This window comes from Ovis aries, chromosome 13, assembly GCF_016772045.2.
Source record: "Ovis aries strain OAR_USU_Benz2616 breed Rambouillet chromosome 13, ARS-UI_Ramb_v3.0, whole genome shotgun sequence".
Taxonomy (NCBI): domain Eukaryota; kingdom Metazoa; phylum Chordata; class Mammalia; order Artiodactyla; family Bovidae; genus Ovis; species Ovis aries.
In genome coordinates, this window is record NC_056066.1 from 30456868 (window position 1) to 30482825 (window position 25958).

Genomic DNA, 25958 nt, shown 5'->3' on the forward strand with positions numbered 1-25958 from the left:
GAAAGGTAGGCTGAGTGTTAGCTTTGCCACCTATTAGCTCAGTAACCTTAGAATCTGATACCATTCTGGAATCTCTGTTTATCTTTATTGAAAACTGGGAATATCTGCATACTGCCTACACCTTGCAGGTGACTTGAAAAAACTTATGAGTGCTAAACCCATCTAAGGCCTTTGTCAGCCAGGATTCCTTCTGGTCTCAGGTTTTGGCTGATTTGTGTTACTACTGCCTGGAATGCCCGCCCCCATCCTTTCTACAACTCAGATCTCATCCACATATTCAGGCTTTTCACAGCTTTCTCTGCTCTGCCCCCTGTTCATCTTCTGCCTTCACAAAATACTGTGGTGTTTATTGAGATTTCATCATTAAGTCCTTCAGAATAGACAAAGTAATTTCTGCTCTTGGCTGTTACTTCCAGGTACTAGTAGAGTGCCTTGATCAGGACACATGGTAAATATGGTCACCATGCAGTCAGCATTCACTACCACAACTATCCAAGAAAGAAGGGGCTTTCATTATTTTCATTTTCCAAATGAAGAAACTTAGTATTAGAAAAAGGTTCAGGTCACCCCCAGGTAATGACCCCAAAGTTCAAATTCTCTAGGCATTAAGTACATGGGCTTTGCTGGCGGCTCAGTGTAAAGACTCTGTCTGCAATGCAAGAGACATGGGTTTGATCCCTGGGTCAGAAAGAGTCCCTGAAGAAGGGAACGGCAACGCACTCCAGCATTCTTGCCTGGGAAATCTCATGGACAAAGGAGCCTGGTGGACTGCAGTCAGTGGGGTTGCAAGAGTTGGACAAGACTTAGCAACTAAACCACCAACCAGCACCACCACCATCTTTCTGGATTTCTCTGTTTTGTCCTCTTCATCAGCCTTCCGTTTTCTCAAGGGTGGGGACAGCAGACTTCACTTCTTTTGTATTCTACATATGCAAGGCACTGCTGGAAGCACATTGTGTGCTATGTAAATATTATGTTTCAGAATGCCAGGTATATGAGAGGTACAATATGCTGTGCTTAAGTCATTTGCTCCTGTCATATGCCTCCCTCCTGTTGTTTTGGGTGTTTCCATGGAAAGTCCTTATACAGACCAAGAAAAGAACCAATTTGAAAAATCTCAGTATATGGCCAGTGACAATAATGGAGAGAAATCATTTTGTGTCTAATCTGTAATGTTATGGTAGGATGCTAAATTTAAAATCTCTGCAAATAAATCTGTGGACAAAGTGTGAAGCCCAGATTATTAATAAGCATTTGCCATATCTTTATTTATCCTATCTAGCAGCTTCTGAGGGGTTGGTGACAGAACCTTAGCACTTAAATTGCTGAGTCTTAAAGAAAAAAAGGGAACAGTTACCATATTCCCATGAGAAGTCTCATTAATTCAAAAGGCAAATGATTTTTTGATATCAAACCTCCAAGAGATGGTTCCATGAAATTCACTAGCATCAGGAGGTGTCTTTTACATTCTCCATTATAACCCTCACTGCTCTCTGCCCTCAACATACAGTGTAAAAAGAAATTATCAACATACATGTATGCAAACAGCACCTGTATAAATAGCCAAGAAGAATCTGTAGCTGGCTTAGGACAGATATTAAACTACACACAAAAATACAAAATGTAAGGCGGATTTTAAAAATACCCCATATATTCTAGACTATCTGCCCCATTGGAGGAGAGAAATGAGGATTCTGGCAGAACAAAACTAACAATCTCATGCACAAAAGATGCTCATTAAACTTCATCATCCTGTCTACTCTAATGATGCTTTTACTTAATAAAAATTCCCCAAGCAGTTGCAAGGATATTAGGCAAGGTCTTTGGTTATGTATCAGAGGTCTGAGCTGTCACCAGCAAGCATGCAGTTTGGGGGGTAAGGCTCCCTGGGGAAGGAGCAAATACAGCTTTCACAGAATACATGCAGAGAAAAATCAATAACTGCAACTTGCTTCCCTGCTTAAGCATTTAAGAGAATAGGTAATCCTTTTAAATTAAACTGCAAAGTGCTAAATGTTGCAATTTCCAGAATAAACTGAAAAAACAAAGGAAAACAGGAGAAGAGCATTCTTGTAAGTTTTCTAAGCAAGCTACTTCCTTAACAGACTCCAGACCTGGAGTACTGGAGAATATTTCTTATGAAAAGAATTATTTCAAGATATCACTATGTTGAGGCTGCATAGGTGTCTATGTGTTGGTATACACAAACCTATTTATAGATACAAGGAAGGAAGTGACAAGCATTTCTTTATTTTGTTGTTGTTTTCTATGTTTTGACCAAACCACATGGCATAGCATGTAGGACCTTAGTTCCCTGACCAGTGATCGAACCTCTGACCCTGCAATACAAGTCCATTAATCAACGAACTGCCAGGGAAGTCCCAAGAAATTATTTCTATTACATGCATGTAATACCACCAAAAATTATTCCTAAGAAAACATTACTATTAAATTTCACAATCTTGACATGCATATGTGTAACTGATTTAACTTGCTATACAGCTGAAACTAAGACAGCACTATAAATCAACTACAGTCCAACACAAATTTAAAAAAAAGGTCACTAACTAGAATCTGGCTCTCAAAAGCTAAACAGTAATTATCTAATAGATCCCTTAACATGGACAGCTAGATGATAATTCTATATAATCACAAATTATTGCTTCTGTCCACATTATACAACCCATCTTAAATTTCATGTCCAGTCAATACAGAGTTGGCTGGAGAGATATGAGAGTCGGCATAAGAATGAGGTTTGACCCCAAAACTTAAAGGCAGAAAGGTTGCCCTCTGTGTGTAAAATGATCACGTCAACACAAATGAACCAAAGCAGGAACTCAGAAAGTCTCCCCAAGAAACACCAGCACAGCTCAGGCCAGAAAGATTTGATTAGGGGCCAGCCAAAGGCATGAACAAAGCTGGAGAGAGACCCTGTCCATCAGAAGAGCGCTGGTGTCCTTCAGCAACTCCAGCAGTGGGGTAGACGCAGGCAGTGGGCGTCTACGGGACCCAGCTGGGAGTTCTGTGGGCACCTTGATAATGTCTGTGAGTGCACGAAGAGGAAATAAACACGATACTGCTGCAGCCCTTCCAAGGCTTCATGGTAGAGCTGGGGCCTCCCTGCCTTCTGCCATGACCCTCCATGTTCCTATTCTCCAGCACATGGGCAAACAAATGAGGCCTCTGCCCATTTCCGAGGTCCATACTTCTATTCCCTTAGTTCAGAATGCTTTTCTCCAGGTCTCTGTAAGATCGGCACTCGTACCGTCCCTGTCGTACAGGTTAGGGAAAGGACATAGACCTTCAATAACTTTGGTTTCAAAACCGTTCAGTCTCAACCTTCTCCTTTTCCTCTGGGTGCAGACACTGGTTTGTACATGAGCCTGTGGCTAACCTGTGCCAACCACAAAAGACCCAAGATCTTACCTCAAGCTATTGGGAGGAAGAGCCCTTTCTTCTGAGTCCAATTAGGAGCCTAGATCTGCTGCTGGCCGTGGTGGCATCTGAGAAGAGAGCTTGCCTGGGAAAGAAACCAGCAGGCAGAGCAGAACTGAAAGATGGAGGGAAATTGAGTCCAGAGACACTGAGCCCATGCTCATGCCATGCCTTAAAAAACCTATTTACTGTACTGTTGGATTATTAGTAATCTACATTTCTTCTGCATTCTAAGAACACTGAGCCCTGAATGACACATCACTCTGATTTACTTCAAATGTGAGTTCCTAAGAGACTTTTTTGCCCGCATTCTCTCTCTTTAAACACATTCGTTTCCTTCATACCACAGTCACAATATAATTATTTTGATTATTATTAATTGATTTGTTTGCCTCCTCCTTTAATGGAAGATTAACTCCAAGAGGACAGGAATCTTGTCTGTCTTCATTAGTATCCCCTCTGACCGGTGCACCCCGGGCACACAATGATTGTTTGCTGATTGACTGAAAGCACATATCACTGCACTTACTAGGACGTACTGCAATATCCAACTACCTGAGTCTCTTACCAGCTGGATCGTTAGTGCCTCTGAGGCAGGAGCAGTCTTAATCCTTTTGTTTCTCCTGGGTTGGCCACACACTAGTCACCAAATAAACATCAACTGGTGGACTGAAAGAATACATTTTTAAAAAATATTCTTAATTGCAGGATAATTACTTTATAATTCTGTGATGGTTTCTGCCATACAGCAACATGAAATGCCACAGATATATGCACGCCCCCTCCCTCCCCATCCCACTCCTCTAAGGTTGTCACAGAGCACCAGTTTTGAGTTCCCTGCATCACACGGCAGACTCCCACTGGCTATCTGTTTTATATATGGCAATGCGCATGTTCCAATGTTCTTCTCTCAAATCATCCCACCCTCTCCTTCCCCTACTGTGTCCAGAAATTTGTCGTTTCTGTCTGTGTCACCTTTGCTGCCCTGCAGGTAGGATCTGTAGTACTGCCCGGAAAGAGTATCTTAGCCGAGGAACACTTCCTGATTCATTCCTTAATTCCACCCTCATCAAGTGAGGATGGACATGCCTCCCATACAGAGGTGTTCACTGAGAAAACACGTGCTGTGTACGCCAAGGCAAGTCTTTTAGTCTTCAGGGGCAGTGTTCCTCTGTTAACAAAATTCTGGGCCCCTACGTAAGCTCCTTCTGTTGTTTTCCCCAGTCGCTGTAGGGTTTCTGAGGCTTGGAGAGGTGAGTGGAGGTGCAGAAAATGCATCGTGGTGCCATTTTGTGAAGCTGCTTGGGAGCCGTCCATTCTTCTCTTGTGGAGATTCTCATTTTAAAACAATGTTTAAAAGTTTTTTTTTGCTGTGGACCATTTTTTAAAGCTTTTATTGAATTGTTGTAACACTGCTTCTGTTGTTTATATCCTGTTTTTTTGGCCATGAGGCATATGGGATCTTAGCTACCCAACCAGGGGTTGAACCTGCAGCCCCTGCATTGGAAGGCAAAGTCTTACCACTGGACACAAGGGAAGTCCTGGAGGGTCCCTCTCAAAATATTGTGTGACCAGGGGTTTTCATTCAATTCCTTTACAGCACAGTAGGTTTTATTGAATATTAACCATCATTTTGCAGAAGTCAATGGCAACCCACTCCAGTACTCTTGCCTGGAAAATCCAACGTACAGAGGAGCATGGTAGGCTGCAGTCCATGGGGTCGCTAAGAGTCAGACACGACTGAGCAACTTCACTTTCACTTTTCACTTTCATGCATTGGAGAAGGAAATGGCAACCCACTCCAGTGTTCTTGCCTGGAGAATCCCAGGGATGGGGGAGCCTGGTGGGCTGCCATCTATGGGGTCGCACCAAGTCAGACACGACTGAAGCGACTTAGCAGCAGCAGCAACCATCATTTGGTATTAGCAAGAACTAGCTGAGCACAGGAATAGCTTAACACAGAGGATTAAGTCAAAATGAACATTATAAAAACGCTGGGGATTTCTTCCTTTCCTTCGGATAAATTAAACATCAGAATAAATTTTTATTATCATGGAAAGATAGGAGTTTTTCGAGCCACACGTGGTTCCTTCAGGAAAGGCTTGGTGTTCACGACCTTTTAAGTTATTAAGCTAGTGATTGTAATAGCCAACGCAGGCAGCATACGCTACACACCAGCATTTCCACAGGAAGCTTCTGTGGCATTTTCTGTATTAACTCATTTAAGCCTAAACGAAAGACATCATGGAGGGCTGCACAGCTGTCCTGTGCGTCTAGATATAAATGACGCTGCAACTGGAACACCAGTGTCCAAATAGAGAAGCTTCTGCTTTGTCTTTGTTTCTCAGACACAGACCAATGGTAAAGCGTATCTACAGGTATTGTTACTCTCCTCTTCCTCTCGGTGGCTATTAATGTGGACTCCCTGCTTCCAGGGCCCTCCTCCCCTCTCAGCCCAGATGATCGGATGACGTGACACTGGCAGGTGCCTCAAGGCCAGGTCAACGGAGAGCGAGCCGTCTCTAAGTGCTAGTCTATACAGGTTTCAGAGTGCGTGGCAGATAATACTGACTCAGGAGGCGAAGGCTTTGGAATTAATCCATTGACTAAGGTAATCTGTGCTTTCCTAGATAGGAAATGGGGCATTTGGACTTAAACAGGGGTGGGAGCTATCTGGTATACGCACTGCCACCCTCCCGCCCCTCGCCTTGCACACAGACTGAGGATTCACTCAACGCATCCAGAACCTACTTACATCACACCCTAAGGGCAATGGCTTCCACGTGGTCACAGTTGGGCATCTGAATGGAACCCGCACGCTGTATGTATGAAATGTGTGTAGGACTCTGCTTACATTAAAAATCATTTACCCTTAGGAAAAACCACATTCAGTGAAACCTCCTATCTCCAAGGTTCGTCTTATGTTCAGGTGAGATTACAGCACGACGCCTGAGATTCTAAGCAGCACTGTATTATCTGCCTCTCCTCTATGTCCACTAGAAAGTCTGTGAGGTTATGTTCCAGTTACACAGCAAAGAGAGTAAAAAATAAATAAATAAATAAATAACCTTAGAAGTCAAAACCAGAAAGCATGCATCTATCTACAGATGGATGCAACCATGAGGCTCTTGCCAAGTGGACTTCAGGAAGCAGCAGCTACAAGTCAACTCTAGTCATTGTCTCTTTTGCTTCTTCCCTCATCTAAGCTGGGCTCTCTCTGAAGTGCCAAACCCTGCCATCCCTGGAACACGGCATGTCAAGTTGATGGTGCTTTCCCTCCATTACTGATTGTAGTGTTTTAACTAGTGGCGAGAGGTTGGCAGTAGAGGAGAAGCCAGGCTTTTGTGGCAAAAAAACAAAACAAATTACATGTTCAGTTCAGTCGCTCAGTCATGTCCGACTCTTTGTGACCCCATGAATCGCGGCACGCCAGGCCTCCCTGTCCATCACCAACTCCCGGAGTTCACTCAAATTCATGTCCATCGAGTCAGTGATGCCATCCAGCCATCTCATCCTCTGTTGTCCCCTTCTCCTCCTGCCCCCAATCCCTCCCAGAATCAGGGTTTTTTCCAATGAGTCAACTCTTCGCGTGAGGTGGTCAAAGTATTGGAGTTTCAGCTTCAGCATCAGTCCTTCCAATGAACACCCAGGACTGATCTCCTTTAGGATGGACTGGTTGGATCTCCTTGCAGTCCAAGGGACTCTCAAGAGTCTTCTCCAACACCACAGTTCAAAAGCATCAATTCTGTATTCACGCATATATGTGGAATCTAGAAAAATGGTACAGGCGATCTTATTTGCAAAGCAGAAGTAGAGACAGATGTAGAGAACAAACCTACGGATACCAAGGGGAAATGGTGGGTAGGATAAACTGGTAGACTGGAACTGATATATATATACACTATGTATATATTATATACTATGTATAAAATAGATAACTAGTGAGAACCTATTGTATACCACAGGGAAGGCTACTCCGTTCTCTGTGGGGATCTAAATGGGAAGGAAATCCAAAAAAGAGGGGCTATATGTAAACAGACAGCTGATTCACTTTGCTATACAGTAGGAACTACCACAACATTGTAAAGCAACCATACTCCGATGAAAACAAATCAAAAACTAGAGTGGATATATGAATAGCTGATTCATTTTGCTGTACACCTGAAACTAATACATCACTATAAATCAACTACATTCCAATAAAATTTTTTTAAGATACAGAAAATCAACAAAACCCCCAAAATGGTGCTTGGGAATTAGCCCAACAACTGGGGAAGAGAATAATGGAGAAAAACATCCATGAGAACTCAAGAATAGAAGAGCTTTTGGATCTCCATCTTCCTTGAGCTTTAAGCTCTACAGCAAAAACATACTTCAAAAAGGAATGGAGGATTAAAAAAAGGAATTGTAGCTTTGATATACTCAGCAGATTTAATACATGTCATCCAGTTCCTCCTAGTTTTTTTTTTTTAATCAGATTTTTAAGAGTTTCAGAGAAATTTATGGTTATCAAGTACAAAAAGGTTAAATATTAAGATGTCTGCAGCTTCTGCTGGATGTTAAAAATGGTCTACTGGAGAATTCCGTGCATCAGCCATGAGCCTGGGTGGGGGTCCTGGGAATTTGGGGGGAGGCGAGGACTCTCTCCTGGGGCTCCAGCTTTAGTTGCCTGATGGCCCCGTTGGGCCCTGAAGTCTCGGAGCAAAACTGTGGCTGTGGGTGGAGAGAGAAGAGCCTGTCACAACAGACCTTTTCATCCAAGAATCTCAAGTGTTTCATCTAGGAATCGCACCCACCAAACACTCCTGGAAGGTGTTAGTGCTAAGCACAGACGGAGGAAGTGAGGCGGAAGTAGAAGCATGAGGTGGAGGTGCCAGAGGCCCAGGGTTTCTGCAAAATCTGGTCTGGTGCTGCTCTTTGTCAGTTTCCGGTACAGGCAGACCCTGCTGTACTGGGCTTCAGAGAAATTGCGTTTTTTATAAATTGAAGATTTGCAGCAACCCCATGTAGAGCAAGTCTATTAGTGCCATTTTCCTAATAGCGGTATTTACTTTTTAATTTTTAGTTTTTTTGGCCATGCTATGTGGCATGTGAGATCTTAGTTCCCCAACCAGGTATTGAACTTGCGCCCCCCACATTGGAAGTGCAGAGACCTAACCACTGGACTGCCTGGGAAAAGTGAAAGTATTAGTTATGGACTGTAGACCCACCAGGCTCCTCTGTCCATGGGATTCTCCAGGCAAGAATACTGGAGTGGGTTGCCATTCCCTTATCCAGGGGATCTTCTTGACTCAGGGATTGAACCCAGGTCTCCTGCATTACAGGTGGATTCTTTACTGTCTGAGCCACCAGGGAAGCCTGGACTGCTAGGGAAATTCCCCCAGATTTAAATAAAGGGCGGTGTGTGTGTATACATTTTTTTTAAACCATAATGCTATCACACTTTATGATGTCAACATGACTTTTATATGCACTGGGAAACTAAACATCATGGGACTCACTTTATTTAGGTATCTGCTTTATTGTGGGGTGCAGTGTGGTCATGATGTGGCCACATGATGACACTTGGGATCACAAAGGGAACACGTACTCAACAGTTATTTCAAATATTAGAAAACATCATTCTGTTACAAATGACTCAAACTGACCTATCTTTGCATGGAAAAATACTCCACCTTGAATAGCTGTTGATCAAGAAGATTTCTGCCCAATATATATTGCCTGGAATGGTAAAAACAAGCCCCTCTTAGTCAGCCTACTGAATACCTACAGTGAGTTCATTTTTCCTCTCATAAATATTTCAGAAAGCTATTTTTAAAGTCTTATTTTTAAACACATATTAGTCCTTCCAATTTGTGGAGACATATTCTCTACTTTCACGTATGTAGAGCATAGCTCAGTCCAAAACAGGAGATTCACAAAGGTTAACTTTAAATTTTCTAGGAGCCACGTTAAAAAAGGAAAAAGAAATAGATGAAATCAAGTTTAGGAATATATTTAATTTAACCCAATAGATCCCAAACATGATCATTTCAATGGGTAATCTGTATCAACATGGTAAATGATCTATTTTATTCCTAATCTAAGGATAAATGATTTAGTAAGTATATCATATATTCTTTTTTGGTTCTAAGTGTCTTTGAAATCCGGTGAGTATCTGAAAACCCTGATAGCATATCCCAACCAGACAAGCTGTAGTTCAAGGGCTCAAGAGTCACATGTTGTTAGCAGCTATCATGCTGCAAAACACAGATAGAGACCATTTGAAAATGGTGCAATCAAGCCACCTTTGTCCTTAGATGAAACACACTGTGAAAGCTGATGGACCCTTTCTCGACACATGGTTACTTTTAATGTCTTAAGAAAAGTAAGGATGGAAATATGTATATATGTTTTATAAATATACATAAAAGTGTATATATACATATTTTTAAGAGTTATCCCATTCACCTAGGGGTGTTCCAATATGTTTGTTTGTAGTAGTTATGAGTATGAGCCTGGAAAGGTCATCAGGCCGACAAACAGAACTCCTAAAGCCCGTGAACTTGGTGAGAGAAAAGTATAGTCAGTCCCCTTCTTCTCCAATGGAATAAAACATAAAAACAACTGTAAGGGTGCATGTGTCTCTTTCAATTCTGGTTTCCTCGGTGTGTATGCCCAGCAGAGGGATTGCTGGGTCATAAGGTAGTTCTATTTGCAATTTTTAAGGAATCTCCACACTGTTCTCCATAGTGGCTGTACTAGTTTGCATTCCCACCAACAGTGTAGGAGGGTTCCTTTCTCCACACCCTCCAGCATTTATTGCTTGCAGATTTTTGGATCGCAGCCATTCTGACTGGTGTGAAGTGGTACCTCATTGTGGTTTTGATTTGCATTTCTCTAATAATGAGTGATGTTGAGCATCTTTTCATGTGTTTGTTAGCCATCCGTATGTCTTCTTTGGAGAAATGTCTATTTAGTTCTTTGGCCCATTTTTTGATTGGGTCGTTTATTTTCTGGAGTTGAGCTGCATAAGTTGCTTGTATATTTTGAGATTAGTTGTTTGTCAGTTGCTTCATTTGCTATTATTTTCTCCCATTCAGAAGGCCCAATGTTCATCGCAGCACTGTTTATAATAGCCAGGACATGGAAACAACCTAGATGTCCATCAGCAGATGAATGGATAAGAAAGCTGTGGTACATATACACAATGGAGTATTACTCAGCCATTAAAAGAATTCATTTGAATCAGTTCTGCTGAGATGGATGAAACTGGAGCCAATTATACAGAGTGAAGTAAGCCAGAAAGAAAAACACCAATACAGTATACTAACACATATATATGGAATTTAGGAAGAAGGCAATGACGACCCTGTATGCAAGACAGGGAAAGAGACACAGATGTGTATAACAGACTTTTGGACTCAGAGGGAGAGGAAGAGGGTGGGATGATTTGGGAGAATGACATTCTAACATGTATACTATCACGTGAATTGAATCGCCAGTCTATGTCTGACGCAGGATGCAGCATGCTTAGGGCTGGTGCATGGGGATGACCCAGAAAGATGTTATGGGAGGAGGTGGGAGGGGGTTCATGTTTGGGAATGCATGTAAGAATTAAAGATTTTAAAATTTAAAAAATAAAAACTAAAATAAAAAAAAAAAACAAAACTGTAAGGGCCAAAGAAACTCAGCACCAAGTAGATCTTCACTAAAAGGGGCTCAAGCAGCAGCAACAGCTCCAGACCATGTGCGTGCAAGAGTTTTGCTGCATCCCAGGCAAGCTGACTTCCTCACTGAGCTGCGTTCCATTCACTCATTTATTTGCCACGCCACACGGCATGCATGCAGGATCCTAATTCCCCAATCAGGCATCAAACCTGTTCCCTTGTAGTGGAAGCACACAGTCCTAACCACTGGTCTACCAGGGAAGTTCAGCCGTGCTCTTTTTTTTTTTTTTTTTTTGTATTAGGGTATAGCCAATTAACAATGTTGTGACAGGTTCAGGTGAACAGTGAAGGGACTTAGCCATACACATACAAGAAATCCATCCTTCCCCAAACTCCTCTCCCAGTCAGGCTGCCACTGACTTTGAGCAGAATTCCCTATGCTACACAGTAGGTCCCTTAACCAATTTAAAATTGTTATTCACTTTAAATATAGCTGTGTGTACATGTCTATCCCTTCACCCCTCAGCCTCGCTGCTTCCCCCTCATGAGCCCCTGTGGCGAGCTTCTATAAACCGACCCCACAGGTCGGGGTGGGGCTCAGGGGACAGAGCAGGGTGCAGGGCCAGAGTCTGAATTTAGTATTCGCCGCTGAAAAAGAAGCGTACTGAGTGGAGTAAGTCAGAGAACGAGAAATATCGTTTGACATCCCTTATATGTGGAATCTAAAAAGAACTGATACACATGAACTTACTTACAAAATAGAAAGAGACTCACAGACTTAGAGAAAGGACTTATGGTTGCTGGGGGGAAGGGACAGGGAGTTTGGGATGGACATGTACATGCTGCTATATTTAAAATGGATAACCAACAGGTCCTACTGTATATAGCACATGGAACTCTGATCAATGTTATCTGGCAGCTTGGATGGGAGGGGAGTTTGGGGGAGAATGGATATACGTATACGGATGGCTGAGTCCCACAGCTGTTCACCTGAAACTATTAGAACATTGTTAATCAGCTATACCCCAACACAAATTAAAAAAATTTAAAACAGTTAAAAAAAAAGGTTAAAAAAACAACTGGCAGCTGGGTAACCTTGGAGAACTTAACTTCTCTGAGTATGCTTTCTTATCTAGAAAATGGGATGGATGATAATAAGAGTACATAGCGCATAGGGTTGTTAGGAGGATGAAATAACCCAAAGTGCTTAGCAGGTACCCAACAGGTACTTAATCAATAAGACTTTTACATACAATGTGCTCTGAACTGGGCTTGTCCATTCTAAACTCAGCTGGAGCCACAAAGTTAGAAAATGCCTCATGGCTGCATGCCCAAGTTTTGCACAAGATGCAATCTCTTTCCAAAGAGATATTTTCTTAAATGCTACAATTTGTATGCTTGAGAAAACACACACACACACACACACACACAAATGGCGAAGAACATAAGCTAGGGGCCTTGGATAGAAAACTATCAAAAAAGTTAGTCACTTTCTGAGCATGGTCCTCATCGAACATTAACACATAACCATGTTTTTCAATGACAAAGATGATCATGGAGGCTCTTCCTGGAGAAAGATGCAATCTCTTTTGCTCTGCCAGGGTTCTGAATGGGTGGCTCCCCAGCACCAATGGGAAAAATAAATAGGGGTATTGAATACATTTTCAGTCCTCCTCTTGCATCAGCCCTCCCATTCACAGGCTAAGCTGTTCTGGAATCTATTCAGAGGGGAACCACATTACATAAGACTCAATAATCTTAATGGTAACTCTGCAGTGAAAGTGTCATTTGTTGTAATGAACACTGATCATAAGTTAAGCCCTGAGCTACTCTCTCTGTTATTTTTCATTATACTGTTCCTTGCTCTGTTATATTTCAGGAGCACTGAGGGAATTCACTCAACTGTGTTTGCCAGTCAGCATTTCATTCCTCAGATTAGATTCTGCTAAGAGGCAATGGACCAATGTGCAAACTGATTCTTAAGGAAACACATCAGACGCTGGTTATAGGTTCTCTGCTGGTGCCCACAGGCACCTCCCCTTCCTCTTGGTTATATATCTCCTTAATTTACCATTTTTTCTATCTTCCACTCAATCCACAGCATCATTCTCCAGGCCCCAGTCTGATAGAGGATTAAAAACGTATCTCTGGATACTTGTCCTTCAAGAATGACTGTTCAATTCGACCACCAGAATACTGTTTCCAAAATCATCATCATCTCTCATTGAGCTCTCACTTGCAAACACCACTCTGCTTACACGACAATCACTGCCCTACCCCCCTCCCCACCCCTCGTTGCTTTAAAGGACACTAACTCCAAAAGGCACACCAGTGAGGGGAAGCTGGGATTTGTCCAAGTTTTAAAAACCCATTGTGAAAAATTCATCTTGTGTGTTGTATATGAAGCTAGGGTGTATGTGCTTCCATGGGCATCTGTGCTCTTGGAATTGCTTATAAGTAGGTTGTGAGTCCTTGGAGAGACCACATCACCACCATACCTCAAAGGTCAACAGCACAAACACTTGGAGACTGCGTGGGTTGGCCCTTGGTCAAGAACACTCGCAGGATTTACCACTCTTGCTGAGTGCATCTCCATCTGACACTGGGCACTATTACTATTCCTTAGACCACAGGTCTCTAACCTTGGGCATTCAGTGCCTCATGACCTGAGGGGAGCTGATCAATATTAATAGAAAGTAAGTGAACATTATATGTAATGCACTTGAATGTGCTTGAAAACAGAGGAAGCAGCCCCACTGCCTGCTTTAGCACCCATTATTTTGGCTGGGTGCCCAAGGAAGTAGCCTGTGTATTTACTTCCTCTAACACAAGATGCTTTATTGACTATGCCAAAACCTTTGACTGTGTGGATCACAATAAACTGGGGAAAATTCTGAGAGAGATGGGAATACCAGACCACCTGACCTGCCTCTTGAGAAATCTGTATGCAGGGCAGGAAGCAACAGTTAGAACTGGACATGGAACAACAGACTGGTTCCAAATAGGAAAAGGAGTACGTCAAGGCTGTATATTGTCACCCTGCTTATTTAACTTCTATGCAGAATACATCATGAGAAACAGTGGACTGGAAGAAACACAAGCTGGAATCAAGATTGCTGGGAGAAATATCAATAACCTCAGATATGCAGATGACACCACCCTTATGGCAGAAAGTGAAGAGGAACTAAAAAGCCTCTTGAGGAGAGTGAAAGAGGAGAGTGAAAAAGTTGGCTTAAAGCTCAACATTCAGAAAACAAAGATCATGGTATCTGGTCCCATCTCTTCATGGGAAATAGATGGGGAAACAGTGGAAACAGTGTCAGACTTTATTTTGGGGGGCTCCAATATCACTGCAGATGGTGATTGCAGCCATGAAATTAAAAGACACTTACTCCTCCTTGAAAGAAAAGTTATGACCAACCTAGATAGCATATTGAAAAGCAGAGACGTTACTTTGCCGACTAAGGTCCGTCTAGTCAAGGCTATGGTTTTTCCAGTGGTCATGTATGGATGCTGGACTGTGAAGAAGGCTGAGCGCCAAAGAATTGATGCTTTTGAACTGTGGTGTTGGAGAAGACTCTTGAGAGTCCCTTGGACTGCAAGGAGATCCAACCAGTCCATTCTAAAGGAGATCAGCCCTGGGATTTCTTTGGAACGAATGATGCTAAAGCTGAAACTCCAGTACTTTGGCCACCTCACATGAAGAGTTGACTCATTGGAAAAGACTCTGATGCTGGGAGGGATTGGGGGCAGGAGGAGAAGGGGATGACCGAGGATGAGATGGCTGGCTGGCATCACTGACTCGATGGACATGAGTTTGAGTGAACTCCGGGAGTTGGTGATGGACAGAGAGGCCTGGCGTGCTGTGATTCATGGGGTCGCAGAGTCAGACACGACTGAGTGACTGAACTGAACTGAACACGAGGTGCCAGGCCGGCCTTCTGCCCAGTGGAAGCTGCTCAGTCGTGTCCAACTCTTTGCAACCCCATGGACCATACAGTCCATGGAATTCTCCAGGCCAGAATACTGGAGTGGGCAGCCTTTCCCTTCTCCAGGGGATCTTCCTGACCCAGGAATCGAACCAGGGTCTCCTGCATTGCAGGCAGATTCTTTACCAACTGAGTTATCGGGGAAGCCCTGGCCTTCTGCCCGAAGACACAGCAAATCAACTCTGGAAGACTGCTGTTCCCAGACATATGGACACTTACTTACATATGGACATGTGCAGAATATGAACTGTCAACTACAAATTGACATTTGCCATCTACCTTTACAAGATTAAATCATGTGCTGCTGCAGCTGCTGATTTTCAATACCCCCAAAGGAGTCCAGGGTGGAGAGCAAAAATGACCCACTCAGTGCTCAGGGAAAAACTGTCAGAACAGATCTTCAGAGAGTTATTAATAAATATGTTCAGGAGCTGATTTTATGAGCCCAATTCTGTATCTTCTTATATCTAGAAAAGCACTAAAATCCTTCATAGTGATGATTGCTCCCCAGGACTAACAGAAACCTTCTGTAAAAAAAAAAGTATGTACTTGATTGCACGTACTCCCCCTCCACCAAAATCACATATATACCGACCTTCTCCTTTGCCTTTTTGCAGCAATTTCTCAGAGTTATCTGAAATGCTGTCTCCCGGGTTATAGTCCTCATTTGCCTCATATAAAACTTAACTCACAGCTCTCACATTGTACTTTTTTAAAGTTGATTGACAATTTCTTAAAATTCTAGAGAAAAAGGAGAAACTCTGGCAGAAATCCAAACTATGTCTTCCTTCATTTTTAGACTTCTACATTTCACTTTTTAAAGAAACAGAAATATTTTACAACCCATTGAGAAATTCAAAAGAGAGGTGAAAAGAAAACTGCCAAGAGTCTCCTACTTAAACGTAATTTCTACTAGTATTTGGGTAAATTTCTCTCAAGTTTTCATCTGAAGTATTTTTAATAAGTATATCAATAATCATATTGAAGTATATCAATAATCATAGTTTATAATTTTATAATTAGGTTTAGAATTTTATTTAAAAGTTAAGGCATCAGTATTTGCAACATAATTGCCATATGTTAACAGGTTATCTTTGAATCCATATAACTGCCATACACTGACATGTTATCTATGAATCCACATAATTGCCACATATCGACAGGCTATCTATGAATCGCAATTAATATGAACATTTCTTTGCTTGAAGACAGCAGTGTGGCTTTGGGGAAGTCACTTAACCTCTCTAATCTTGTTTTTCTCATTGGAAAAAAAACACAAAAAAGCGATAAGTGATATTAAGCAGCATCATTAGCCCTTCATGAAAGTTAAGAGATTGTACACTGAATGTAAGTAGAATTTACAAAAATGAAAGCCTCCACTGATGTGAACAATGGATAACACAGAAAATCGCTTCCCATTGGATTTTCTTAAAACAAAGCATATCTGCATATAAGCTGGAAACCCACAAGGAGGGTAGGGAAGATCCAGTCTTTCATTTATCAAGGAGAGTCCTTTGAGAACTGCTCAACAAGTCTCAGAGAAGGGACTCAGTGTACCCTAAGCAGGCATCAGGAATGGCCACAGCCACTTCCGTTTTGGAAGTAGAGGCGTTTCAGGCATAGGCACAAAAACGCTAAAACAAGATCTCAAAAACTGCAGCACTAGGACTTCCCTGGCGGTTCAGAGGTTAGGAGTCTGCCTTCCAGCGCAGGGGACACAGATTTGATCCCTGGCCAGGGAACTAAGACTCCACATGCCACGGGACAACTAAGCCTACCCATCGCAACTACCGAGCTTATGTTCTAGAGGCTGTGCTCCACAGCTAGAGAAGCTCGCAAACACCAGAATGGAGACTCTGCACAGTCAAAAAAAAAAAAAAAGAAAACAGTAAAACAAAAGGGACAAACTCCCCCTCAAGATAAAAAAAACAAAAACTGTAGCATATTCTAAATACACACAGTTACTAAACTAACCATTTAAGACAGGGACAACAATGACTGAAAGCAAAACAATGGCCTACATGTAACACAGTGGCCCCTGACCAGGCACCACCCTGCCCTCCCCATGGGGCCCTTGGCAATATCTAGACACCACATCTTGTCACACCGGGGGTGTGCTACTGGCCTCTAGTGGTTAGAGACAAGGATGTTGCCAAACATGCTATACAGGATGGACTCCAACCACAGAGTCACCTGGACCCAAACAAAGGTTTCAATCGTATTGAAGTTGAGAAATCATAGTGCAAACAACTCGCAAGTAAAATTAAACCTTACTGAATGTTAAAGCCAGGGAGATATGGGTCTGTTTCCCTCATTCCACCTCAGTATCCCCTGCCCCCACAACCCCCTCAACCAATATCACATCTCCCCCACGTCACATCTTCCAAAGCTGTGAAATGACTACAGGTGAAGACTTTAAATTTTAATTATTATGCATTTTCTTTCATTGGTTATGATGCCAATCTATTGGTTAGAATATGCTAGGCAGATCTTTAAAAAGAAATGTAAGAATGTGAATTGATTTAAAGAAAAATATTAAATAAAAGAAAACTCCTATCTGGATATGGCAAAATCACTCTTCCAGAAGAGCTCTCTGTGTTTATTTTGATTTTTGTAGAGATACCACTCATATGAAGCCACTGAACAGATTCAATTTGAGGCTAAGGATGACATGAAGTTAGTAAAATTCTCCAAGTTAACAAAATGTAAAGAAAAAACCCAGATCCACCCATTCCAAGGCTTCTTTTTCTCAGAATGAAGTCTGCTTGTAGTAATACTCAGGGATTTCAGAACCACAGCATTCCAAAGATGGAAACTGATCAGGACTTTATGAGTAATAGGCAGGGCTCTATAAAATAGTGAAAAAGTTTCTTAGTTGTCTAGGTTTACTAAAAAAGGCTTTTTATTAACTAAGGCTAGAGAGAGTGTACGCATATACACACAGGTGCAACGTGAAGAAAAATTAGCATTCCATTGGAACAGATGTGTAAAGACAGAGTTCAGTGGCTGAGTTTGAGCAAGAAAAGCACATCAAACAGCTCCCTAGGGTGAGTTTATATCTAAGAGAATAAGCTCTTATGAATGACCTTGACTCCACTCAAACATAAGTATTCTTGATCCAGAGCTCTGCTGGGATCATTTGAAGGAAATACTAACTATTCAAGAAAGGCTGACAGTCAAGGCATGGAAGCAATCTAAATGTCCATCGACAGATGAATAGAAAAAGATGATATGCTACATATACACAATGGAATACTACTCAGTAATAAAAATAAGGAAATAATGCAACTCGCAGCATCACAGATGGACCTAGAAGTTCTCACACTGAGGTAAGTTAGACAAGACAAATGTCATATGATACAGCTTGTATATGGCATCTAAAAAAAATAGTACAAATGAACTTCTTTATACGGCAGAAACAGATCCACAACACAGAAAACAAATTTATGGCTACCAAAGGGGAAAGGAGGAGAGGGATGCATAAGGAGTCTGGGATTAACTTATACACAGTACCTAATACAAAATAGATACCAGCACAGACCTACTGTATAGTACAGGGAACTCTACTCAGTATTTCTGTAATAACCTATACAGGAAAAGAATCTGAAATACATATATAGATATATATAACTGAATCACTTTGCTGTACACTTGAAATTAACACACTGTAAATCAACTATGTTTCAATTATTAACAATAAAAAAATACAGTCCATGAAGAAGCACAGTGGGCTTCAGAGTTCTGGACTCCAGGCTCCTGCATGAAAAGAGACACAGCCCTCTTTTAGGTGGTTTAACACAACCGTTCACCTGCAGATACAACTCGGCAATCTGAGTTTCTGAGTGTGAAATTAAGAGAAGATTGCAAATTGGACTACAATTCGAGCTTGGGTTAAAAAAACAAAAACTGGAAAAATTAACAGATGAATCAAGCAAAGTCAAAAGCACATTACAACTTTATCTTCATTTAATCCATCTGTAACTGCAAGTGATTCAAGGAACTAGAGTTCAATGGTTAGTAACACCTCAATGGTGAGACTTAAGAGTGTGAAGACCTGGGCGCAGGTTTGGAGGTGCTTCATACTAAGCCCCTTGATCTAAGCCTAACTTATGCTGGGAACATGCAGCACGTTCAGCTCCTCCAAGCAGCACCCCCACCTCCAGCTCAGGGAACCAGGTCCCTGAAGGAAGCCACCTCTGTGTTTTGGAGGAGATGTCAGCAGCGCCAACAGAGGGACACTATGGACGCTGCATCACTGTGCAGCTGGAACCTTTCTGATGGTCCAGGGGTTAGGACTCAGTGCTTTCACTGCTGGGGCCCAGGTTCAATCCCTGGTTGGGAAGCTAAGATCCCACATACCACACAGCTCAGATAATAAAAGAATAAATATATAACTGTGCAGCAGTTGGTGGGAGACAGAGTGCTAGACAGCAGAAGCGTCATGCCAGCAAGATGCCCGTTACTTCCTCTTCCTCTGTCTCCATGGGCTGCCCACTGCCCACCTCCCATTGGAAAGCTGGTCCCTTCTCTTCAGAGCCTACTGTAGTCATCCTAACTCTTTCTGCCCATGATGGGCATTTCTTCCTCTGAACTCCCAAACTTCCCAGTCTGTGGAGTGGTCCTCGATCTCCTGTCCACCCCACCATAGCTGGGTATACAATATTCCCCCATCATTCACCCTGGCTGGCTCCTAAGATCCGGCAGACGGGGCGCACCTGGATACAGTAAGTCCCCTACATATGAATTTTCAACTTGCAAACTTTCAAAGATGCGAACATGCATTCCATCAACCTCAGGTGTGAGTCAAAGTGCAGCTTGCCCTCCATCTCATGTTGCTGCCAACCCTTCAGCCCTACAATCTCCCACCTCTTCTCTCTCCTCCAGTCAGTAACTCTTCTCGCCTGTTCACTTGATGTCAGCCCCTATGTGCCAGCTGTTGTGCTGTTCAAGGTACTATACTGTAAGATTAAAATTGTTTTATTTTATGTGTTTTTTTAAAATGTATCCTTTGTGTGAAAAGTATTATAAACTATATTTCAGTACAATATAGCCAACTGTATTAGTTGGGTACCTAGGCTAACTTTGTTGGACTTACAACAAATTAGACTTAACGAATGTGCCTTTAGAATGGAACTCGTTCGTGTGCAGGGAATTTACTATAGTTTCAAAGAGCTCCCTTCCCCCTGCACTGCCATCCTCCTCTTAAGCCACCAATAACTCCCCAGAGCCTGCCTTTATTTCACTGTCCTGAAATTCTGGCTCTCTGGGTCGGTGTGAACACCTCAATTAGGTGGAGGTCCTGAAGGCAAAAAAGGACATCTTATAAATCTCTGTCCACACACATGGGTCCCGAACACACAAAGTATACTTAATACCTAATTGCTTATGGGCCGATTGATTAAATCGGCTCAGACTTAACTCCCTTCACAGGTTCGTACGAAGAAATATACCAAGAAACTGAAGGATACAGCTGGCTTCCTAATTAATATTAGTCACTTGGCACTTCTTAATTAAGAACTCTAAAATAAAGACCCACCTTTCTACTGTGCCAAGTAGGTACCACCTTCATTAGTATGAAAGGGCTGTAACCACAACTTCATTTTTATGTTCTTTTCTCTGCCCTGCCAGATGGGAACACTGGCTGTACAGTATTTATTAATATAATAAACAAAGACAAATGCGGCAGCTTGGGGGAAATTCAGGCAGAATTAGTCAACTGCACATCTTCTGGACCAGCTTTATGTAGAAGATGGAGGAAGCCTTCTCTTGTTCTGAGATAAAGTGGACCGGACTTGACGTAGGAGGTGAGCTGTCCCTCTCAGTCACCACCTGTGGAAGGCTTCTTGATTTGGGACAAAGGGATAAAAACAACTACATAGCAGGGCTGTTGTGGACCTCAGATAATATCAGCAAAGCACCTGGACACAGAAGACAGCAAGCGATGGGTTTCCAACTCACCTCAATAAGCCCTTTTCCTCTTGACATCATACTCCTAAGAAAAGGCCCATAAACCTCACACGAGCTCTCATGTGGCAATGCTGGCCTGTATCCATGTGCTGGGGAAGATGGAGCCAGAGGGTTAAAAGTAGGATTTTGGAGTTGGATAGCACAGTCTGAATCTCAACTCCACTATCTGGCCACATACGTGACTTTGGGAAAACTACTGATGCTTCCAGTTGGCACGTGTGAAAGACAGGGATGAAACACAGTCCCCTTGCTCAGTGGGGTGACAACGACCCTCTGTGGACTTCCTAAAAATCCGTCAGGGTGTCTGTGGTTGTCTTAATGACTGAGGACTCTACTGGTATTTACTGGATGAAAGTTTTGGAAGACAGGTGTCTTTGGAGAAGCAGGCTAGACCTGCAACATCATGGTCTCCCAGGCTTCATGACCTCCTGGTGTCCACTGGACCTTCATGTAGATGGGAAACCCTTTACGTATAAACACAAAGTATACATTTTCTGCCCAGCATCAATGTACACCAGACAGTCCAGTGTGCAATTTTTGTACAAATCAAGGTGGGAATATATCTTTTATACGTGTTTTGGAGCTTTATCAAGAACTGTTCACCATCTCGGATAACCCTAATCGCATTTCCCACATGGAGGTGATTTACGGTATGTGAGCAAGCTAGCATGTCACATCTCTATAGGTCTGGAGATTCAGAGAGAATTTCCAGGTAGAGATGCAGATATCTGACTACTGCTTCCTCACCCCCAGTACTCAGGAGCAGGTGGTTATACATGGAAGTACTCAACAGTAAGCAACAATAAGCTGTATTCCTTGTATTTCTCTATCCTGTTACAGTTGGGGAAATACAATGACTTAACTGCACTACATGTGGAACAGGTTATGTTACTGACTAAATCCGGTTCAGGATTTCAGCAGCACTGACAAAGACACTGGTTACAGCAAGGTTCTGAGCGACTGGAGATACAGTGTCCATTCTCAGAGGGTCCCAGGTAGCTGGAAACAGAGTACTGGGCTCAGAACTCAGCCTATAGTAACTGCTCAAGAAACATTAGTTACTATCAGTCGCATTAACAGTACCACCTCTCATGGCTTAAGTAACTGCTGCTATACAGTGTAATTGTAATTTCTTGTCTCGTTTTCCAGGTACTTCATCCAGAGGTGAGACAGGCAACAGCGAAGGGCATTCTTCTCTGCATCAGAGGGAGACTAATCAAGTGTGGCAAGATGCCCAGAAGGGAGAGAGATTTTTCCCAATAGCTCTGACACGCACAGAGTACACTTCATTAGCCTGTCTATTACAAAGCACTTAAGACACATATTTATTGACAGCAATCTGCCAATTGATTAAACATCTCAATATATGAAGCTGACTCCACATTAATTAGCAGTTGGGAGAACATGGTCCTTGAAGTTAGTATGGATAGTTTTGGAAATCCTTGCCACACTTCCACTTGCTTTAACCTTCTGTGAAATAGCAACACAGGATCCAAGAGTGAATTGTCGTCCATGTCAGAGCCCAAAGATGTGCACACACGTGTTAACACGCTCACAGGCTAACATTTCACAGATCTGAATCTCACTGTAGTCCATTTATGTTCTGTACATATGCTAATTTTTTTTCAATAGGAAATCTTAAAGACTCCACTGAACACACAATTTCACTTCCTCTTTGCAAGCTAACATTTGATTTTTACTTGTTAGAACAAACTGAGAGCAAAGAAAAGTTACATTTTTTACTCTGTGTTCTACAACATTTTGTGCATTTAAGGAACAGCCGCAGGAGACAGGTAGAAAAGGCATTCATCCTGGCATACTGTGTTTTGTTCTTAACAATTCTGAGTAATTATTTTATACAACACACGTGATTTTTTACTGTGGAGCTGCGTGATAAGAAATGTGAACTTTCAGGTGAAAAAGAGTCCAAGAGCCCTGCAGTAAGCTCAAAAGAAGACCCTTGAGAAGTTTGGTGTGTAACTAAGCTTTTACTTTCTCTCTTTTTACTAATTCTTACTCTTTACTAACTGGACTTGCTTGTTTGCATATCCAAACAATCTGGAATGATTTTTTTTTTCCCCAAAGGAAAAGGTCTTCCTCAGCTATATAAAAAGCAAGATCCATGGAAAAAGCTTTTAACTTTTCAGCTTCTTTTTGTGTTCAGGTCATTTTAGTTTCTTCTGAGTGTCACATTCTTCAGTATCTTTTTTTTTATTATTTTTAAATTTAATTTTACTTTATTTTACTTTACAATACTGTATTGGTTTTGCCATACATCAACATGAACCCACCACCGGTGTACACAAGTTCCCAATCCCAAACCCCCCTCCCACCTCCCTCCCTACACCATCCCCCTGGGACATCCCAGTGCACCAGCCCCAAGCATCCTGTATCCTGCATCGAACCTAGACTGGTGATTCGTTTCTTACATGATTTACATGTTTCAATGCCATTCTCCCAAATCATCCCACCCTCTCCCTCTCCCACAGAGCGAGTGTCACATTCTTCAGTATCTTATATGTACCTGTTTCTCAAATGCTTCACTCTTGCCCACAGCACCATGAAGGTGGCTATCATGACTCGACATGTTAGTGTTTTCCTTACCTAGCAATCCAGGGATCATCTGGGGGCCCCACTAACCACATAAAGCTCCCAAATGTCAGTGCACACAGGAGTCGCCCAGTAATCTGTTCACATGCAGAACCCGATTCAGTGGGCTTGGAGTAGAGCCCAAGATTCTGCATTTCTGACCAGCTACCAGATGATGCCAGTGCCGCTGGTCAGGTGGTGATACCCGAGTCTCACACAGCCAGAGGATCATTTTATTTTTAATTCTTTTTCTGGCCACATCTTGCAGCATGTGGGATCTTGGTTCCCAGACCAGGGATTGAACCTGCACCCTCTGCAGGGAAAGCATGGAGTCTTAACCACTGGACAACCAGGGAAGTCCCAGGATCGTGTCATTTTAATTAGTGAAGCTCTACGAGTAGACCATTAGCATGAAGATGATCTGGGAACACTGCAGCTCCTGTCCATAGTTAAACAAAATACTCAATAATGGGAAATAAAAAGAAGGCTCCAATAGTACATGTCTTCAAAGTGATCCCATGAATAGCTTCAAACTTATCCCGCCCACTATGCACTCACCAATTATTGAACCTTCCCTGTGGGACATGCCTGTGGCTACAAATGTAATAAGAACATTAGTCGAGTGGTTCTTTGAACCATATAAAAGACCCAATTCAATCAAATTCCATTTTAATGTTCAGGAGGTGTGAACTTGAAGAGTTACTTAATCTCTGAGTTCTGACGCCCTGATCTGCACAACAAGGGGTACAGTGTGTACAAGGGTAACAACAGAACCTCCCTCCTAAGTTTATGGTGAAGGTCAAATGAAATCATGTCCATTAATCTGGACATGTCATTACTCAATAAATGGCAGTTGTAATTACTGAAACACTGCAACTGTACCTTAGGCAGCTCAGATGATGACATTCTTGAAACTCATCTTATACAAAATGGATAAAAAAGTTCAGTTGGGGTTTTCTTCCCTATCTTGGTAACAAACATCTACTTCTGCTTTCACTGACTATCTCTAAAGCCTTTGACTGTGTGGATCACAACAAACTGGGGAAAATTCTTAAAGAGATGGGAATACGAGACCCCCTGACCTGGCTCCTGAAAAATCTGTATGCAGGTCAAGAAGCAATAGTTAGAACGGGACAGGGAGCAATGGACTGGTTCCAAATTGGGAAGGTAGTACATCAAGGCTGTCTACTGTCACCCTGCTTATTTAACTTTATGCAGAGTACCTCATGCGAAATGCCGGGTTGGATGAAGCACAAGCTGGAATCAAGATTGCCAGGAGAACTATCATTAACCTCAGATATGCTGATGACACCATCCTTATGGCAGAAATTGAAGAGGAACTAAAAAGCCTCTTTATCAAAGTGAAAGAGGGGAGTGAAAAAGCTGGCTTAAAACTCATCATTCAAAAAAATAACATCATGGCATCCAGTCCCATCACTTCATGGCAAATAGATGAGGAAACAATGGAAACAGTGACAGACTTTATTTTCTTGGTCTTCAAAAATCACTGCAGATGGTGACTGCAGCCATGAAATTAAAAGACAGTTGCTCCTTTGAAGAAAAGCTATGACCAACTTAGACAGCATATTAAAAAGCAGATATATCACTTTGCTGACAAAGGTCATAGTCAAAGCTATGATTTTTCCAGTAGTCATGTATGGATGTGAGGGTTTGACCATAAGGAAAGCTGAGCACCGAAGAATTGATGCTTTTGAACTGTGATGTTGGACAAGACTCTTGAGAGTCCCTTGGGCTACAAGGAGATCAAACCAGTCAATCCTAAAGGAAACCAATCCTGAATATTCACTGGAAGGACTGGTGCTGAAACTGAAGCTCCAATACCTTGGCCACCTGATGCAAAGAACTGACTCATTGGAAAAGACTCTGATGCTGAGAAAGATTGAAGGCAGGAGGAGAAGGGGACGACAGAAGATGAGATGATTGAATGGTATCGCCAACTTGATGGACATGAATTTGAGCAAGCTCTGGGAGTTGGTAATGGACAAGGAAGCCTGGCATTGCAGTACATGGGATTGCAAACATTCAGACATGACTGAACTGAACTGACTTGGTAACAAAATCATTGGTTTAAACCTTAAAATGGCTGGGTTGTTACCCACTCAAGTAGAAAAGCATAGATTTTCAAAGTGACCTAAACTCACTTTGTTTAAGCATCCTGTTTCTTTTTTTAATCTTAAAAAATCATATTAACACAACACATTTGCACTCAGGAAAACATATAATCACGATTCAAGAAATTTTTAATAGCCTACAGTCATCCTTATGGGGGGGGCGGGTCCTATTTAAAATTTGTTAGAAATATTCATTT

The 25958-nt window shown here is 42.2% G+C and overlaps 1 protein-coding gene and 1 non-coding gene across 3 annotated transcripts in view; one reads left to right on the forward strand and one right to left on the reverse strand.

Moving 5' to 3' along the window:
• Positions 1-25958, reverse strand: part of RSU1 (Ras suppressor protein 1) — a 211504-nt gene that overhangs the window by 10827 nt on the left and 174719 nt on the right.
• Positions 19345-19416, forward strand: TRNAE-UUC (transfer RNA glutamic acid (anticodon UUC)). The gene has a single exon. It is a non-coding gene; the product is annotated as a tRNA-Glu (tRNA).